This window comes from Schistocerca cancellata, chromosome 1, assembly GCF_023864275.1.
Source record: "Schistocerca cancellata isolate TAMUIC-IGC-003103 chromosome 1, iqSchCanc2.1, whole genome shotgun sequence".
NCBI classification, from domain to species: domain Eukaryota; kingdom Metazoa; phylum Arthropoda; class Insecta; order Orthoptera; family Acrididae; genus Schistocerca; species Schistocerca cancellata.
This window is the reverse complement of record NC_064626.1, coordinates 297911991-297927041: the sequence shown is the minus strand read 5'-3', so window position 1 is coordinate 297927041 and position 15051 is coordinate 297911991. Positions and strand designations below refer to the sequence as shown.

Below are 15051 nucleotides of genomic sequence, written 5' to 3'. Positions count from 1 at the left end.
TTATTGGAAAAGGGAAGAAACTTATGGCAGAAGAAAAATATAGTTACAAAATGTATCAGTAGATGGCGCTGTAAGCATCATAATTTAAATGGTCGACTACAAAGACAAATGAATTGTACAACAATGCCTAGGTGTACGTTTGACATCAAACAAACTGTACTACTCAGTGCGCATGGGTGTACAGGTGTCACACTGTTAGTTACGTAAGCCCACACCAGGGTCCTAAGGCAAAAAATCGGATAAAGCTTCACTCACATCGGTTTTTAATTGTCCTGAGGCCTAACACCTCATAAAAAGTATCAATCAAAATCAGATCGGATTATTAATTTCCGATGACTGGCGCAAAACATGTCAAATATGTTGTCCACAGTTTACTGCAGCAAGTTGAAATTGAAACAGCATGTTCCACAATTGATCGAACTGTTTACGGGGTCCGTTCAGATCCTTTTGCGCAATGAGACAGTCACGGCGAAAGGAGGAAAAGCCGTGTACCCGGCGAGTTTATACCAACTTCAATGGGTCGTGTCCATGACAGGTGTTCTCATTTACATATTCTGACACATGCAGCGCCGTCTATTGATCAATTTTCACACTATTTTTCTTCTGCCATACGTTTTCCCTCTTCTCCGATAATGTTCCGTTGCAATTTGACGTCAGTCTGACCACTGGTGTTATTTCTACAGCGTTTTGAAAGTTTAGTTATAATCACCCTGTATATCTGTCCGTGGTAGATTGCTGCACTAATGTTTTCCTGTATATACTGACATAACGGTGCCCTTATTCGTCTGCTAATAATGTCAGATGAATGAATTTAAAAAAAAGAATTATTTCAAATTATTTTCGGTGAAATTCGTGTAGTGCTTCTTGATTCATAATAAATTGCAAGCACCAGTTTTAAAAAAAGTGATCCGTTATGCATGGTTTGGCGCGAAATGCTCACGAATGTTAACGACGTTTCTTTCCCGAGCGAGATTCGTGCGAGGAAATGTCACTACGGCAAACCTGCTTTCACGCGATGCTTGTGGTGTTCTGAATATCTGTGTTTCGAATGTTTCTATAGCCAGTATCATCCACGGAAATGCACCAGATCTTCCTGAAGAATAAACATATGAATAAACTGTAAGAATTAACATAAGAAATGATGCAAGGATCAAATAGCAGATTATAAGAATTTCAAAAGATTGTAGCCCCCCCCCCCAACATACCACATACAAATATATTGTACAGTAAATGTCTGACACTTACTGTGAAATGCAGTTGTAATTTTACAATTAACATAACGCTCTTGTATCACCTATTTTGATGAGAAACATTCATGTAATAACCTTCTACGGACATGGGTACGTGAATGAAAACAATAAAAATGAAATAAAATAAATGAAAATAATCGGTTTTCCAACACTGGTCACTAAATTAAGAATCCACGATGCTGATCACTGACCCACCCTTTCGCCCGAGGATATCGCGCTGTATCTATGGATAAGCCGGGAAACGAATAAGCGTATTTTGCCTCCTCTTCCAATGAATGAACTTCCGGGGCAATCGGATGATGGCACTTGCTGTGTTCTCATGAATGGGGGCGCAGTACTGTCTGCCCCAAGGAAGCGTAATAGGATCGCCAGTGCTTTCATTTCTCGTAAACGATTTGAGACAGAGGATGAACAACACTACAGGATGCTGAGTTTGTTGAGTGCATAAAATTATTCTCGTTGGACGATAGTAACGTATAGCAGAAACAAAATTTTGATGCAGAGTAAATAATGGCAGCTCTTAGAGAGGCATCTAGATGAGAACAGGTACATTATCTGATTAAAAGCAGCCAAACACCTGTTAGTGGACATTAATGTTGAGTGTGTCCACCTTTCACCTTTATGGCGGCCTTAACTCTGCTGGCGACACGTTTAGTGAGTTCGTTGAATGTTTGTGGAGGAATGGTAGTCCATTTTTCCTCAAGAGCCGAAAGCAGCGAAGGTTGGATGCTGTGGTCTAAAGTGAAGTCGACATTCGTACTCATCCCAAAGGTGACCCATTGGGTTCTGGTCGGGACTCTTCCCAAGCCAGTCTATTTCATGAATGTTACATTTCACAAAGCATTGCTTGTTGGTTTATGAACGGGTGCACTGACATGCTGATACGAACAATGATCCTCTTGGAACTGTTCATCTCCTGTATGCAGTACACAATGCTAGAAAATGGTCGTATATTAACATATTTAGTGTTTCCTTAAGCTCAATAAGGGGACCATAAGCTAAACACGAAAGCACGCCCATACAATAACACTCCAATCTGCAAACATCACTGTTGGCGTTATACCGTATGGCAGGTAATTTTCTGAAGGCGTCCAGTCTCCCTGGTCTTGATTTAGCTGTGATTGTTCCATGGCGCTTCCATTTCACAATCGTATCACAAACAGTCAATGTGGGTACTTTAAAAGGGTTGCGATGCCGCTAATGGAACTTTCACCGGGGTGTCATCTAATAAGTCCACGTTCGAATTCTCTGAGCTCTCCTCGCCTACCTATTCAGGTCTTTCTGCTTTTGTACTGACAACACTATACTCTCCGCCTCCTCTTATACTGGCGGGTTTGGCACCCGTGATGTCTAGTGGCCAGTTCTACATTGATAAGATTAGTATTTTCGCCCAATACTTTGAGAATACGTAACTCTCGATCTCTAGCTCCTAGGATGTGACAATTTTGTCAACACTAACATTTGTTAAAGCAGTAATAGAAATTGCATTTATTTGTGATAGTTTAATCGTTAAAACTATTTGTCTAAGACAAGTATTTTGAATGTACATTTAGCTTTCGATACTGTTAATTAGGGCATCAGGCGCGTAATATTACTCATTGTTTCAGACGTCTTTCAACATCCATATAAACACTCAGAAGAGAGAAAAGAGGTCCACGAAAGAATGACCCTAGTGAGACCGAAATCTTACGTGCATATACAAACAAATGATTAAAGCTTCGGAAACACTGAGTGATTTATTCAAGAGAAAGAACTTCATTAACTGAGAAAGTCAATAACGCGGTGGTCCAGCATTGGCCCCTATGCAAACTGTTATTCGCCTTGACATTGACTGATAGAGCAACTGGAGGTGGTCCTGAGGAATATCATGCCGAACACTGTGCAATTGGCGCGTTAGATCGTCATAATCGACAGTTGCAAAGTAGGATAGAAATCAGATTAATAATGTTGCTCACGCAGCATATGTTCGCTTTATCGGGCAACAACAAAGTTATTGACTGTGGATGGTATCGTCATAATGGAAATAAGTCGCTGTAAAAAAGTCATTAATTTTGGCACTTATCGTGAATGGATTCCCACGTAGATTTCGTCGAAGTTATGGCTCATCTTGTTGCTTCTAGGGTGATTCCACTTTGATTGCTAGAAGGTCCAGATCTATATTTTAGCAATATTCGAAGACCTAACAAATGCGTTTTTCAGGAAGTTCTTAAAGATCAAACAATTCCAGATCAGAACAATGGTATGGTAGAAATAATTTGACTTGGTGTTCACGATCCACATTTTTATTAAGCTTCTTGTAAATTCGCATATACTTCTTCTTATTTGTCACATCATCAAGAAAACAGTTTTGTATCAATCGTCATATATTTAATTTCCACTTTAACCAAACACAAGACTTGACTGCTCTTTTACAAAGCGAAATAACTACTTAACTTCTGCAAAGTGAAACAAAGACTGCTCTGTGCGCATTCTCGCCAAAACGGTTACAAGTCAAAGATTATGACAGTCTCACAGAAATGAATACACACTTGAACCATATCACTGTAATGTATCGATACATCGGAGTACCTATACATTAATAAAACCAAATGTGAATATTGTCACAAAAATGTCTGTTGCTTCGCAGAAAAGTAATACGATATTACTGGTATCGAGAACTGGGGTTGGAGTGCCGTAATGGTCACGTAAATAAAGAACGTCCTCAATTGGGAAGATATCCGGCGAGCTCGCTGGCCGAGGCAGCGTTTGGCAAGCAAGAACACAAGCATTAGAAACACTCGCCTTGTGCAGACGAGCATTATCTTGCTGAAATGTAAGCCCAGGATGGCTTGCCGTTTAAGGTAACAATACGGGGCGTAGAGCATAGACATACCGCTGTCCTGTAAGGGTGCCACGGATGAAAAGAAATGGTACCCCAGGCCATCACTCTGGGTTGTCGGGCCGTATGGCGGGCGACAAGCAGGTTTGTGTCCCACTGCTGTCTCAAGACAAGTCTTCATTGGTCCTAGGGGCTCACTTCGAAGCGCGACTCATCACTGAAAACGGCTCCACTCCAGTCGTAGAGCTTCCAGACCCAAGACGCGTCTATCAGACAATGCTAAACCGAATAACTGCTTGCATAAGGGCCAGAAGTGGACCAAGGCGTTATTGACTTGCTCAATTTTTTGAAGCTACGTCTCCCGAATAAATCACGCAGGTTTTAGACTTGGCAGTAATGAGTATTCTTAATATTTCAGAAGACGAAGAGGGGCTTGTAAGTAGCCGTAAAAAAATTCTAAATTCGACCCTGTTGAAAACCTGCGTAATACCTTTTAAACCATTTTCCTGAGAGCTAGAGGGAGTGAGAGTTGCACAGCCCGCCCAGTCCCCTTGCCCCGGTTACGGGCGTCCTTGTTGATCAGTTCAGTGCTGTGTACTGTACTAGTCTATTGCGAATGAATTCATACGGAACTCTGTACTGTTGCCTCTTAAATATACCAGTACACAAATATTTACGTCACTATCTGATGTATATGTGGTACACCCTCACTCCATGAGATTTAAACCCACAACAGTGACGCATATACCTCTGTTTACCATTACGGTACTGTACAAGGGGTAGTCATAAATCTCCAAAATTAAGGTTAAATAATGAAACATTAGGTACATTTCTGCAGTGCTGATACATTGAAATCCCTGAACCATAGTATGATAGCACGCCGCTAGAAGACACAAAATAAAAGGGCGCAGCCCATTGATAATGTGGTCTATCGTGTTGTAATCCGTTTATTTGATTTAAGTGAGTACAGCGCAGAAACAATGTGTAGTGAATTGGTGCAAGTGTAAGACAACAATGCTCCATTATATACACCGTTATTAAATGGCGCAGACGCTTCCATTCTGGTCAGAGAAATCTGAATGACGAAGAACCAAGCGGCCGACCATCCCTGTGCGAATAGTAAAGCGCAGAAAAAGTGGTAGTCTTTGTGCTCGAAGGCCACCGTATCACAGTCCAGGCGATAGGGGAAAAACTAAAGATCAGTCATGGATCAATTTTCGATATCTTGCACCACTTTCTAAAAGTGACAAAGGTCACCGGCTGCTGGGTAGTGCGACTGCTCACACCCATTCAAAAAGCCTGTCGAATCTAGGCAGCAGTGTTGCTGGTGTTTCAGGCCAATTCTGAAGGGCGACCTATGTGCCTAATCACCGTGGACGTGTCCTAGGTGTGTCACTACGACCACAAGACAAAGTAGCAAAGCAAACAATGGTAAAATGTGGATTCACCGCTGCCGATAAACTCAGACCGAACTATAATCGGGCAAGATAATGCTGAGTGTTCATGGGGATTATCCTGGCGTTATGTTAAGTTCGTCATTTACTAACGACTTATCGACTTGTCCAATTTTAAGCTTAAGACTACTGGAAGTTAGTGAGAGCACTCAGATAGGAAATCAGACACAGTGCAGGAAGCAGGCAAATGTCTTAGCGTTTAGGTTAACAGATGTAAACAGAAACGGGGAAGAGGAGGGGGCCGGGCGCCTGCAAATTGCAGACACTCTGGGGATCTGTCCTAAGTGAGAATTTTCACTTCATAATGAAATGGTAACAGCATCCACCGTCTAGGCGCTGTTGTAAGGCAGCGTAGTAGAAGACGGTCACAAACAAGTGCGTCTTAGTATAGGCAGCATTCTTGATACTTGCTGCTGGGAACAACGTTACTGGGCTTAAGCTGGTTAGAGTAGCTGGGAAACGAGTAAAACTGCTGGAACACCGGTCCCCGCTCTAGACAGGCCTAAGGGCAGGGTAAAGTGACGTAGAACACAGCTGGAGGAAGAGCAGTGACGTTTATCTTTCAGCTGAACGCTGTTACAACCAAACTTAGTTTGTTAACGTAAATGCCATAAACATCCCCGCCTGCAGAGTAGGAGGGAAAGGACCTGAACGTGGTTGGTCAAAAGCACAAGGGATGTGCAGAGTCCAACATCAGATTGGCTGATGTCTGTAAAGTGCGGGTGGATTGGCGTGCCGAATATTTTGTCATGAGTCGTCTGACTGTTGTGATGTAGCCCTCCACGAATTACTCTCCTGCGCCAACCTCATCTCGTAGTAGCACTTACAAGCTACTTCCTCAATTATTGGCTGGATGTATCTCAATCGTCCTTCATCTAGTTTTTACCCTGTCTTAACATATGTCCTATCAGCCTATCCCTTCTTCTTGTCACTGTTTGCTACATAGTACTTTCCTCGACGATTCTGCGGATAACTTCGTCATTCCTTACTTTATCAGCCCACCTGAGTTTCGCCATTCGTGTGTAGCACCACATCTCAGGCGCTTCAATTCTCTTCCGTTCCGGTTTTCTCACAGTCCATGTCTCACTGCCTTGCAACGCCCTGCTCTAAACGTACGTTCTCAGTAATTTATTCCTCTGATTAAGACACTAGTATGATACTAGTAGACTTGACTTGGCGGATTACGGATAGTGAGCAGTCAAAACCGTTTACAAGCTCAGGGTTTTTGAATTCGGTGGAGTTCTCAGTCAGACCATTTGGATGCAAACTGTGTCGCTCGTCGCCAGCCAGTGATAAGTTTCGACAAGTCTGTTTCTCTCACTTGGAGTGCAGAACTCGTGTCTTACGTTACAATGCTGCTTATGATTGCTACTTCGGTTAGCAGCCAGCACCATTGCTTTTTCGATTGTTTAGAATTAGATTTCAGAATAGTGGTTAGTCCGAATGCAAATAAATAAAGTTATTCAGAGCCCAGAGTATCAAATGGTTCAAATGGCTCTAAGCACTATGGGACTTAACTTCTAAGGTCATCAGTCCCCTAGAACTTAGAACTACTTAAACCTAACTAACCTAAGGACATGACACACATCCATGCCCGAGGCAGGATTCGAACCTGCGACCGTAGCGGTCACGCGGTTCCAAACTGAAGCGCGTAGAACCGCACGGCCACACCGGCCGGCAGCCCAGAGTATACTTGAGTCTCCTGCTGCGAGTGTCATATCGAGTCCCATAACCCGCGGCTCTCGTAGGTGCCCCGTGAGTGTTTAACGCTGATCCAAGAAGTCCACCAGCCTTCACTGAAAGTTTGTTTTTCTGCATTTACTCTTTACCGCTCGGAAACTGCAAACTGACCTGTAATCCTTTGTCTTTTCTCTATCCTATGTCAGCACAGGACAAGATTACGCTTGCAGGGGACAAAACACCGCAGGAGCACACTACCGAAACTTTCTGACGAAGTTGCAAGTTGTAGGGCGATGCTGTTCAAGAAAGTAATTTTTCATACTCTGCAAGGGACACTGTCACATGCTGCTTCTTTGGTCTATCAAATTTTGCCGCTCAGAGTGTGAGTAAAGACCTAGTTGTATTTCACAAGAACAATGTTGCTAAATCCGTGTTGATAGTGTGTCAATAGACCGTTCTCTTAGAGGTTATTCATAATGTTCGAAAACAATATGTGCCCCACATTTCTGCTGCATATCGACGTTAATGATAAGGGTCTATAATTTAGCGAATTACTCTTACTACCGTTCTTGAATATTGCTGTGACTTGTGCAACTTTCCATTCTTTGTGTACAGAGCTTTCGTCGAACTAAAAGTTGTATATGATTATGAAGCTATTGCGTTAGCCTACTCTGAAAGGAATTTAATTTTGTACAGTTTGGACCGGAAGACTTGCTTTTATTAAGTGATTTAAGTTGATTCAGTAATCCGAGAATATCTTTTTCTTAGTTACGTTGGCTACTATTCTTGATTCGAATTCTGGAATATTTACTTCGTCGTCTTTGGTGAAGGAATTTCAGAAAATAGTTTTTAGTAACCCCGCTTTAGTGGCAACTGTCATAGAGAATATCTCCATCGCTATGCTGCAGAGGAAGCATTGATTGTGTCTTGCCGCTAGCATACTTTACAACGACCAGAATCTCTTCGGATTTTCTGCCAGGTTCAAAGACAGTTTCGTTGTGGAAACTGTTATACGCATCTCGCATTGAAGTCCGCCGCGCTAAATTTCGAGCTTCTGTGAAAGATCGTTAACCTTGGGGTGTTTTGAGTTCGTTTGAACCTGGAATGCTTTTTTCGTTGTTTTTCCAACAGTGTTCTGACCTGCTTGGTGTATCATTGGGATCAGATCTTTCGTTTAAGTTATTTGGTATAAATCTCTCAAATGCTGTCGATACTATTTCATCGAATTTAAGCCTTCTCTGGTCTTAGTGTTAATGTGAAAGGAGTGGAGACCCTTCTTAGGAAGGCGTCAATTGAATTTTTATCTGATTTTATGACTAGGTATATTTTTCGTTTATTGGGGAGTTACAATATTGAATCTCGCTAAGACAACCCTGTGTTCACTAATTCCAGTACCCATTTCGATTCTTGTTATTAGCTCAGGATTATTTGTTGCTAAGAGATCGTTTGTTTTCACAACCGTTTACTATTCGAGTGGGTTCATGAAGTAACCGCTCGAAATGATTTTCAGAAAATGCGTTTCGCACAATTTCGGACGTAGTTTTATACGTACCTCCGGTTTTAAACACGTATTTTCGCCAACGTATCGAGGGTAAATTGAAGTCGCCACCAACTATAATTGTATGAATCTGGTTCATACTTGAAATTACTCTAGTTTTCATTGAACCTTTCAGCAATTGTATCATCTGAGTTGGGATGTCGGTAAAAGGATCTAATTATTATTTTATTCGGTGGCCAAGAATGACCTCTACCGATATTAACTCACAGTAATTATCTACTTAAATTTCGCTACAAGCTAAACTATTTCTAACAGCTACAAACACGTCACCGCCAACTGTGTGTAACCTATGCTGTCTGAGCACGTTAGGTACTTAGCAAAAATTACGACTGAACTTATCTCCGGTTTTAGGCAGCTTTCAGTGTCTGTAACGATTTGAGCATCATTGCTTTCTATTAGCGCTTGGACCTCTGGTACTTTCCTAATTTACAACTTTCATACCGACGGTTCCTCGATCTACTTTCTTCCTGTGTTCGACCTGCACCCTTTGAGACTGAAGCCCTTTTTGTGTTTCCCCGAGATCTTCTAATGTAAAAAAAAAAAAAATCACGCAACACAGTCCCTGCTACCCGTGTAGCTGCCTCCTGCGTGTAATAGACTCATGACGTATTTAGCGGAACCCGAAACCAACCACCCTATAGAGCAAGTCGAGGAGTCTGCAGCCTACACAGTCGCAGAACCATCTGAGCCTCTGACTCAGACCTTCCACATGGCTCTGTACCAGAGGTCCGCAATCGGTCCCGTCGACTATTCTTCAAATGGTGAGCTCTGCTTTCACCTTGCAAGCAAGACTGACAGCCTTTACCACTTCTGGTAGCCCATTGAAATTAGATCGAAAGCGACACACATTATTGGTACCAACGTGAGCCACCACCTGCAGTTGGCTGCACGCTGTGCTGTTCACGGAATCTGGGAGGACACGTTCCGCGCCATCCGATATGCGCACGGAGTGCTCATTGGCTTTCCTCCCCTCCTTGGCAGACATGTCCCTAAGGTGCACCATAACGTGCTTAACATTGGACCTCCCCCTACCCAGTCACTACCTACAATCCCATCCTCTGTGACTGCCCGGATGTTGCAGGCTGAGAGGTTCTCTCTGAAACAGGACAGGCGATAATATCAGGCTGAAGGGTAGTGTCAGTCACAGACAGCGCCTGGAACCTGTTTCAGTCTAACCGGGAGGCCTTATGTTCGGCCCCGGGAGGCCTTATGTTCGGCCCCCTGGGTAACCTTTCGGCACTTGCCACGCCCCGAGGCGACCTCCCACTCGACCACGGGTGAGGGGTCAACCTCAGTGCGAGCAGTAACTGGGCTGGCCACTGGTGCGGACCAATCGGAGGACTCAGATGTGCTGGACGTCTGTTGGATCCACACGGTCGGCGCATAACCTCGATGCCCATCTACTGCAGCTTCAGCCTGTTTAACCGGAGCACGCACAGCCTGGAGCTCAGAGCAAAGTGTCACCAGCTCGGCTCCCATCCGCACAAAGCAATCACAGTCCCTATCCATACTAAAGTCCGTGGAAAACTACACCACACAGACAAAGGACTATTGACACGTGCTACAGTACTCTATTTTAGACACTGACGGAAACGTAAGAACTGTGTCTAATAAATTAGGTTAACACGCAGAGATTCATAAACTGAACTACCAAAGCATTCAGGTGAGACTGAATACTTCGCTTATGAACTTGCAATATGTCCCAAAAGCGGTTAACTTTTCAACGAAAGCGCGAGAAATGTCTATTAAATATTAACACGCAATTAACACAATTCGCTCCTAGTTAGGCACTCGTAAAGTATCACAAAATCGATTACTTGCCTGTTGCTGCTTGTCTCGGCAGGCTGCTGCTGCCTGAAAGAACTGACGCTACGCATGTGTTCGCGTAATTACAAACCTGATGCTCATGTCGTACCAGTACTCCCGTTTCTTAAACATTCTTTTTACATTCTGGAGCACCAGACGTACGTCAAAATCTCAAGCATTTTCCTTGTTTTTAATTTCCTTTCTCTGTGCTCCGTTTTGCATGTGACACAGTAGCGGAATAAAACCAGATATAATTGTCGTGAGTAAATGGTACAGTGTTTTACCGCATAACTGCAAAAGTAAAGCGCCTGTAGTTAAGTGCTTCATTTTTCTTGTGTACACAGGTTGATTCGATGATGATACAAACTTTCAGGGATGATGTGAGGTGTGAGGTAAGGGACACTGGTCTGGAAACGACCGAGTCGAAGGTTATAAGCGAAAAAAAAAAATTGGAAATTTTGTGGCAAGGTCTTATGGGACCAAACCACTTAGGTCATCGGTCCCTAAGCGTACACACTACTTAATCTAACTTACGCTACCCGAGGAAGGACTCGAACCTCCGACGGGGGGAACCGCACGGACCGTGACAAGGCACCTTAGATCGCGCGGCTATAAGCGAAAATTGTTCTGTTACCTCTGCTAATGGAATACATGTATCGGTATTGTTGTTACGATTGTAAGATAGGAAACTCTCATAAGTGAAGGTATGGACCAAAAGAAGACAAATGTGTGGCAAACATGGGCTCTAAAATGCATACCTACTTTAAGAGTTATGAGCACTTGTTCATCTTCGATACTGTGAAACATCTCTTCTACTGAACCCTGGTTTAAAGGCTGTGTCAGAAAACTACTACGTAAACAGAGAGCTTCATCAAAGATTCAAGAGAAGTCAAAACCTAGCTGTTAAACAAAAGCTGAAAGGGGCGAAAATGAGCGTAAGGAGAAGAGTGAGAGAAGCGTTCAGTGACTTTGAGAGTATCTCAGGGACCATAATGGCACCGAAACGGAAAATGACAGAAGGCCGAAATAATGAATTCCTCCTTCCGAAATTGTTGCTCCGCTGAAGATCGTAATACGGTCCCTCTTTTCATCGTACGAACTTTCAAATGACACGAATGAAAATTACAGCACCTTGGTAGTAGAAAGGCATTATGACCACGTGAGATACATATGATTCTACACAGATTATGCGAAAGAACTTGCTCTTCTTCTAGCAGTAGTTCATCGCAGGTTGCTGGAACAATGAAGGGAACCTAGCGACTGAAAAAAAAAGCAGGTCAATCTCGTTTTCAAGGAGGAGCGTAGAACAAGTGAAAATAATTACAGGCCCATGTTGATCACTTATGATATATCTTTTATGTTCATGCAGTAAAACATTTTTGGAGAACGAAAGTCTCCTCTACAAAAATCAACATGGATTCCGCAGATATATTACAGGGCTCAGCTCGCTCTTTTCCTCCATGAGATGCGCAGCGCCGTAGACATCGGCATCCAGGACCATTTCGTGTTCGACTTCAGTGTGCAGCTGACAATGTCCAGCACTCCTGCTTAGTGAGACGTGTGCTTTGCTTCCTTGCAGATAAAACTCTGCACGTCACCCTTCAAGGAACAAAATCGGCATATCTAAAGCTAATTTCGGTTGAACCCCGGACATTAGTGTGATAGTACTGTTAGTTTAAACAGTGTATATAAATGATTTTAGTAAGAAGCGCCTGAAGCTCTTTAAAGCTGTTCGCAGATGATGCGGTTATCTGTAAGAAGGCAGGTACGCTAGAAGACAGTAAAGATTTGCAGAATGGTCTGCAGATAGTTGACGAATGGTGCTGGGTCTGACAGTTGACCCTGAACGTAAATAAATGCAACATATTGTGCATACATAGGAAAAGAAATAGGCTATTGTACAACACTATTGATGACAAATTGCTGGAAACAGTATCTACCATTAAGTATCTAGGAGTATCTATCCGGAGCGAACTTAAATAGAAAGACCACATAAAACAAACGTCAGGAAAAGCAGATGCCAGACTGACAATCGAAGTAAGAATCTTAAGGAATGTAAGGAAATTTAACTCAACCGCTAAAGAATTGGCTTAAAAGACGGTTGTTCGACCGATTCTTGAGTATTGTTCATGAATCTGTGACATTTACCAGATAGGACTGATAGAAAAGACAGAAGATCCAATGAAGGGCGGCGTGTTTTGTTACAGGATAGTTCAATCAGTGCGAGGTGCTATGAAACGGATACACAAATTGTAGTTACTATTTGACGTCAGCTGTATATTTTATTAGTGGTGTATGAAAATTATTACTGGACTGGAACTCTAACCTGAATTTCCCACTTATCGCGAGTGGTCGCCTTAACAACTTGGGCTATCCGTGCACGCCTTCCAGACCGACCCAAACTTTCATATCTCGTATATTTTACATATCCCATATCGTCTCTCTTGCTTCCTACGGTAAAACTACTCTACAGTAGCATAGAGGATACTACACTTATCACAAACAAATTTTTACTGTCGTAATTTGAGACCCATCGATGCATGTATTCCCATCGTTTACACTGCGTTTATACAGTGTCTGTATATTACAGTACAATGTCTTTCGGACACGCATTGTCTGAAAGTCTCTGCATACACATATGCACAGACACACTGCATGTACACAGACACACTGCGTAAATCATTGTTATTCATGCAGAGATTAATGTTGAAATTTCGAGAGTGTTTTCTGGGAAGAGTCGGACAACACATTACTTACTTACACTCTCTCGTACGTCTCACGTAATAACCACAAGGAGAAAATTTTAGGCATTAAAGCTAATACAGATGCTTACTGACAATCATTCTTCTCACGCACCATTCGCGAATGGAACACGGAATGGGGATCAGTTACTGGTACCAGAAGTTTCCTCCGCCGCACAACGTCAGGTGGCTTGCGGAATATTGATATTGATGTTGACGTAGGTGTGAAATGCCAATAGCTCTTAAAGTATGCATTTTAGAGCCCGTGTTTACTAGATATATTTTTTCTTGTTTTGGTCGTTGCTACCACCTTTGAAAGTTGGCTACTCTACAGTCTTAGGAACAATACCGGTACATGTACTCCTCTGTCAGAAATATGAGAGCGATTTTAGCTCAAAACTTTCGACTCGGTAGTTTCCAGTGTCCCTTACCTCAAACTGATATATTTACTCTCTCCCATCGACCATGAAAGTTCGTAAAATCACAGAATCGCCCAGTATAATTCACGTTTCGTCAGTAACATCAGACGCCAAGTTTTTCCTTGCAGATTATATAAACATCGAAGTATATAGCACAGCTATGGAAAAATCGGTTTAATGAAATCTTTGGGCACGTAAATAAACGGTTCCTAGCCGATTCTTTGTCGCTAAACTTTGAAAAGACACAATATTATGCAGAACTTGTAAGAAGTTTCTGCCCTGTGTACGTCTAAAATAGGACATGCAATTAAAACCGGTTGACAGCGTTAAATTCTAGGGATTTCAACGTGATAAAAAATTCAATTGAGAGCAGAATACCACAGAACAGTTGAAGCACCTAAACAATCTTTATTAGAATAGATACTGTCAGACGTCGGTGATACAGAGAAACTAATATGTCTCGTTCACTTTGATTAATTAATCAAATCAAGCTAAATTTTTCAGAGCCAGAAAACGTTTAACAAGAACTAATTGTGGACTGAACTAAAGACTCACTGCAGAAGATTGATCATGAACTGATAATATGAAATGTTGCTTCCCTGTAAATTTATTCCAGAATGAAACAATGGAAAATCCAGGATGGAATATAACAATTTTATGAAAAAGATAGTCGCAACTCACCATACTTCAGTTTGGCCTCAGCAGCCAGAGACTGTGTTCTTTTTCTTTTTTTTTTTTTTGTGTGTGTGTGTGTGTGTGTGTGTGTGTGTGTGTGTGTGTGTGTGTGTGTGTTTTTTTTTTACGTTTCCGACGAAGGCCTTGTTGGCCAAAAGCTCAGTTTCCGACAGTCTCTTTGTTGTGCCTATCTGCGACTCTGCATCTCCGCTCTACGGTGAGTAGCAACTATCCATTTCGTAATGTTATTCCTGAACAAAATTTGTCGTAAATAATAATCTACTTTCCAAACAAACAGTTCAGTTTATGGAATCAATACTAGGGTCAAGAATAATTTCCATATACATTTAAAGTCACATGATTTGGTTCAGCAATGTGTCCACGATTCAGGAAAACGCATTTTCATTGAGCCAGCAGCCAAATAAGCTCAATTTTAAGAAGAGCCCGCGACTGCTAAGGTCGCAGGTTCGAATCCTGCCTCGGGCATGGATGTGTGTGATGTCCTTAGGTTAGTTAGGTTTAAGTAGTTCTAAGTTCTAGGGGACTGATGACCGCAGATGTTAAGTCCCATAGTGCTCAGAGCCATTTGAGCCATTTTTAAGAAGAGCCTAAAGGATTTATTGGTCAAACTCCATCTACTGCATTCACGA

At 42.3% G+C, this 15051-nt stretch overlaps 1 protein-coding gene across 1 annotated transcript in view; it reads left to right on the top strand.

Moving 5' to 3' along the window:
- LOC126171836 (peptidoglycan-recognition protein SA-like) overlaps positions 1 to 15051 on the top strand; it is an 81270-nt gene that overhangs the window by 42556 nt on the left and 23663 nt on the right. The window lies entirely within an intron of this gene.